Here is a 6,000-nt window from a genome sequence, read left to right as displayed (position 1 = left end):
CAACTCTAATAGTTTGCGCACCCCTGACGTAGCATCGGGTTACCATGGCAATGCGGCAGCATTTGGAGGGGGAATTGCAACAGGATGCGGGGAGACGCTGCCGCACCTCCACGCCACACAAAGTCAGGGATTTATTTACTTTTCCTCCAGGTTGGCTTTCAGTAGGAGGCGGCAACCCTGTTACACAGTAACTAAATATCCCCTCCTGCCATGGGGAGGGGGGAGGATAAACCTCTGCTCTGATTGGCTGATTACTCAAAGGATTCTGGGAGATGTGGTCCTCCTGCCTCAGCAGTTAGAGCTAGTGCAAGAAAAAGTGGTACTTTGGCGCTCCTTAATGAGGCAATTATAATGTGAATTAAATAAATTGTATTAAATAATAAAATTAATGTGCCCATTTAAGTTAATAACCGTGCAAATGTGTTTTTAAAAAAAAAATATTTTTCCATTATTGGTGTCATGTTACAAACATTGGTAATCAAGCCAACTTGGCAACGGGGCGCATTACATGTACATGGCATGGGGGCAGTTGATGACACACAATAAGTCATTTTTCCCATTTACAGTGGTGAAAAAGAGATGGGGTGACGAAGGGCGGTGGATAGTTGGGAACGACTTGGGAAGAGAGAGGGGGGGGAAGGGGGGAGGGGAGGGGGGGAGTATAGTAGAGGTTGGGTGCTTTGAGGTTCGAGGTCTGGGGTCTAGGGCTGCAATAAGGTTTGTGCCAGAATCGGGGTTCCCGACCCCGGCCAAGGTTCCCAGGTTCTATAAAATATAATCCCACTATCTCTAGTACGTAATTTTAATACCCATTATTTTATATATGTGTTGAATCAATAAAGTTTATTTTAAATCATACACTAATCACCAGAGGGTGAACTCGAGTGCTACACTGGGTTCTTCTCTATCCTCTCTACCTATTCATTGTTTACCCAAAGCACCGTTCACCGTTCATATCAACTTAATGAGGCAGCAGCAGGGGCTCCCCTATCACTTTATCCAGTTTATATAGGTGTTCTTTGCCTACTCTGTCCCTAGCTCGCCCTATACTTCCATTATGTCAGGATTCCTGTCTGGTCTACCTGATTATGAAGCATGGCAGAAAGAAGCTGAAAATATTTTCTCCAGTGAGTTTGAGGGAGAAGTGAACCCCGAACAACCTGATATTTCGAAATTTTTCAATGAGCTCGATAATACCTATAGACAATGCTGGAGGGCCTGGTGGGAAATATTCAGCTTTGAGAACTACCTAGCAGCTGAACTGATCCCTAGAGGCCTACGTGCTAACGTTGCCCCAGCACACAATATAGTGGACCCAGATTTCATTAGGTCATGGGAGCTGGTTCTCAAGCAATGCTCTATCATGCTAATGAACCTTCTATTGGAGTTTCAGAAAGATAAACTCAAGAAGATAGAAAGTGAACTTGAGCTGAAACTCTCTGAAGTAGATACCTGGAGGCCCAATCCCAAATTTAGCGAACTTGAGGGGAAACTAGAAAACAACTTAGATAAGTTTGCGAAAGAACTTAAAGAACGCAAACGTATTAAGTTCGCTAGGGACAAAAAGGACTTCCAGGAGAATAAAATCTTCCGCTATAATCTAATTAAGAAGAAGTCTAAACCTAAACCACCCGACCAAACATCATCCATTGAATGGGAAGTGACTGACAGTGAAGATGAAAGATCTAATTCACTTCTAACTGAAGGCATGAGTAATCAAATAGCCTCCATCTCCCATCCTCCTCCTCCCCAGGTTCCTTTTTTGGAACAGCACAGGACGGCATCGGGCCCAAGAGGAAGAGGAAAACAAGACGAGGAAAAGGTCTGGGTACTAAGGAGCAGAGCCACCGGGTCACAATACCCGAGAAGGAGGGGGAAACCTCCGAGGTACTAGACAGTGCCAAACTACAAATTGTTAATCTGTCTGACACAATACTGACTGAACATCATCGTCAATTATTGAGCAAAGGCCTGTCCTTCTCACCTTCAACTAATATGGACCTATTCGAATGGGTGAAAGACATTAACCTGTTCGGTAGAAAACTCAAACTCCACAAGTTTTTCCGAATGAGGGAAATTAGAAAAGCCAACTCATTGGATATTGCCCCACTCGACACTCAGGATATGGAGATCTGTCAAGACCTGGAAGCACTACTGGAAGAGAGCAGTAGACCCCCAGGGGAAGGGCCATTTACTAACCTACGTCCCAACTCTAAGTTTGTCCCATTTAGTGACAATTTCGCTAATATCGATGTATTCATTGATTTGGTAACTACGGACCTGGAACATCTTAGCTTGGGTAGATTACCAGACAACTTGACTATAGAAGAAAGAAAGGCACTGAAAGATCTGGCCTCAAACAATACTATAGTCATAAAACCCTCGGACAAGGGAGGGAATCTGGTGATCCTCAATAGAAGTGATTATAAAAAGGAGAATCTACGACTCCTAGCGGACCCCAAATGTTATGAGGTATTGGGAGGGGATCCCACCAATACTTTCAATCAAGAACTGAACACAATTTTACAGAAAGGGCTAGATGACAAAGTCATCGATAAAAATGAATTAGCCTACATTTGGGTAAAAACACCTAAGATCGCTACTTTTTATAGTTTACCCAAACTACATAAGAACAAGGTCCCTCCACCTGGTAGACCAATTGTATCAGGAATAGGAAGCCTCACCGAACGGGCCAGTGCCTATGTTGATAAGATTCTGAGACCCTTCGTGGTAACCCTACCATCTTACCTGAGGGACACTAAAGATGTCCTCAGGAGATTAGATGATGTTTGCATCAGCGAAGATACAATACTAGTGAGCTTAGACGTAGAAGGTCTTTACACCAGTATTGACCACGACTATGGCCTACAAGCAGTATCCCACTTTCTCAACACCAGGGGTGGCTGGTATGCGAAACACAATATCTTCACCCTGGAACTGCTCAAGTTCGTGCTGACAAGAAACTACTTTCTCTTTGATAATAGAGTGTACCACCAACTGAGGGGTACGGCAATGGGCACGAAATGTGCCCCTACTTATGCCAACCTCTACCTGGGATGGTGGGAATCCCAGGTAGTATTTACTGAAGAGATGGAGGTACACACAGAGCATATTGACCTCTGGGTCCGCTACATTGATGATGTGTTTGTCCTGTGGCGGGGCCCAGAGGGAGCTCTCAAAGAGTTTATCAGTATACTGAACACTAATATGTTCAATTTACATCTCACTCTGGAATACAGCAAAGACACTATGTGCTTTCTGGATCTGAGGATCTCGAGGGGGAATGAAGGCTGCCTTCATACTACTATCTATCGGAAAACGACCGCTACTAATAGTCTCCTGGAGGCGAGCAGCCATCACCCAAAGGCCCAGGTCAGTGGCATACCAACAGGACAGTTCCTCCGGTTAAGACGGAACTGTAGCACTGACCAGGAGATTGAGTACCAGTCCACCAAGATGAAACAACGCTTTGAGGACAGGGGCTACAGCAGGAGGTGTATCAAAAAGGCCTACAAAAGAGCCAAACACACCGTACGGAGATCTCTCATTATGGACAAACCACCGAGCCCAAGAGATCGGGTGGTCCGCTTTATTGGCACTTTCAATCGAGAATGGCCCAAGGCACGAGCCATCCTGAGGAGACACTGGCACATCCTGAGAGCAGACGATATGCTAAAGGGGGTCACGAAAGACTTTCCATCCATGACCAGTAGACGGGCAAAGAATTTGCGCGATCTACTGGTACATAGTCATTATGTGGAAGAGACACCTAGGACTTGGCTTCCGCCTAAACCTACCGGATCATACACTTGCCAGAGATGCAAGGCATGTCAGTATATGGCCACCACCAAACAATTTGGTAACTGGGATGACACCAAACGGTACCCAATACGCAGCTTTATCAACTGCCTGAGTATTGGGGTCATATATCAGGGTAAATGTATATGCGGGAAGGTATATGTTGGAAAGACTAGCAGATGTCTGAAACTAAGGGTGCTGGAACACATCAGCACCATCAGGAATAAGGCTGATAAACCACTGTCGAGGCACGTGAATCTATGTCACGACGGCGATCTCAAGGCGGTCTCTTTCTGTGGGATTGAACACCCCCTGCGAGGACAGAGAAAGGGAGATTGGAACAGGGTACTACTCCAAAAAGAGTCCAGATGGATTTACACACTTGGAACTCTTTCCCCGAGAGGACTCAATGAGGGATGCCTGTACACTCCCTTTCTGTAATAGCTACTATGTAGGGCGCCTGTCAAGCTCACCATATACACTGTCATCTATGTGTGTAATAATAGAAGCATTTTAATTTCTGCCGTGCCTACATCAGGTCTCTCCAGATCCTGACTATCAATTAATTAAAATTATTGAACAATCCATTTAGGGCATCTCTGGACCCTAGCACCCCTAAATACCAATAATGAACTAAGTTGATTACATCATTTATACATCACCCTTGCAGCCCAAACAGAGTGTTATTATACCTCTACTTGTGTGAAAGCCTGACTTATATGTAACTACAACACTAGGAATAACTCTGAGTCAGACAGATAGAATTTTATTGTGCCAGCTCTGCAGTCACACACTATGGTATACTTACTGCTATTCTGCTGCAGCTCCATGCAATGCCAGACACATCAAGGGTTAAATAGTGACGTCACCTATCTGGAGGCTCCCTATATATACCTGCTCACCTGCAGGGTACCCTTAGTAACTATCACTGTTTCGCCTTGAGAAAGCCCCTCGCGAAACGCGCGCGTCGGCTCTGGTTCCACACGTGCACGCGCAGGGCTGTAATTACTTCCGCATTCATGCTTCCGATCGCGGGTTAATGCGGTGTCCTGCCCGCGCTGTTACATAGGCTATTGGTGCCCCGATGGACACCTAAAGCCTCCTATTTATGTTATAGGATTAGGGTTATTGCTCTACTCAGTACTATTTCGGTGTGGTTAAGATATGTGCTGTTATAAACTGCTATTAAGCCATATCACCACTGCACACAGCCTCCACTTCCCCACATGCAGTGATTATCAGTGTGTATAGCTGGCCATATCAGAGTGCCCACCAATTCACTCTATGCACATTATCTATTAGTATTAATGGTGACATGTTGCAGAGGTCACTATAGGGTATCATACGCCTATCCTGTGAGCCCCTGGGGGCTACCTATGACCAGCTCCACACAACACTGCGTGTACATATATAACACATGTAGGAAGGTTTACCAGACTGCATATTGATACCTACTGGTGCACAATATATTTGTTTTAGTACACCAGCTATCACCAGTCACACCATTACCACTTATGGTTTATGCACACCGCCTTTTGTGATCTGATGATAAAGTACATTGTCAAATTAACCCTACCTTACCCTCACTGAGGTTTTATATAAGGATTGTGTTTCCTGTGTGACATCATACACAACAGGAGACACCTATCATATTGATTGCGAGTCCTATGGCTGTCAGTATTTTGATCCCACTACCTCTAGTACGTCATTTTAATACCCATTATTTTATATATGTGTTGAATCAATAAAGTTTATTTTAAATCATACACTAATCACCAGAGGGTGAACTCGAGTGCTACACTGGGTTCTTCTCTATCCTCTCTACCTATTCATTGTTTACCCAAAGCACCGTTCACATCAACTTAATGAGGCAGCAGCAGGGGCTCCCCTATCACTTTATCTATAAAATTGCGGCATTTTTTGCCTCAGCATGGCCATCAGTCTCTCCATACTCATAATTCCATCTATCCTAGTGATTACCGTTCTCCTGGAAGGGGCTTTGACTTTCTTCCAAGCCGCTGCTACGCAGCATCTGGTGGCCGTTAGGATCGCTGCTGAGAGTCTAGCTATGGGGGCAGGGAGGTCATCGACTGGTTTTCCCAGCACGTAGGTCAGGGGGTCCAGTGGGATTTCTACATCCAGAGTCTCAGTCAGGAGGCTCTGGATCCGGGTCCAAAATCTTTGGATCTCCGGGCATGTCCA

The sequence above is a fragment of the Ascaphus truei genome, unplaced genomic scaffold (assembly GCF_040206685.1).
Source record: "Ascaphus truei isolate aAscTru1 unplaced genomic scaffold, aAscTru1.hap1 HAP1_SCAFFOLD_2951, whole genome shotgun sequence".
Lineage (NCBI taxonomy): Eukaryota > Metazoa > Chordata > Amphibia > Anura > Ascaphidae > Ascaphus > Ascaphus truei.
The sequence above is the reverse complement of the archived record's forward strand: the minus strand, read 5'-3'. Positions refer to the sequence as shown.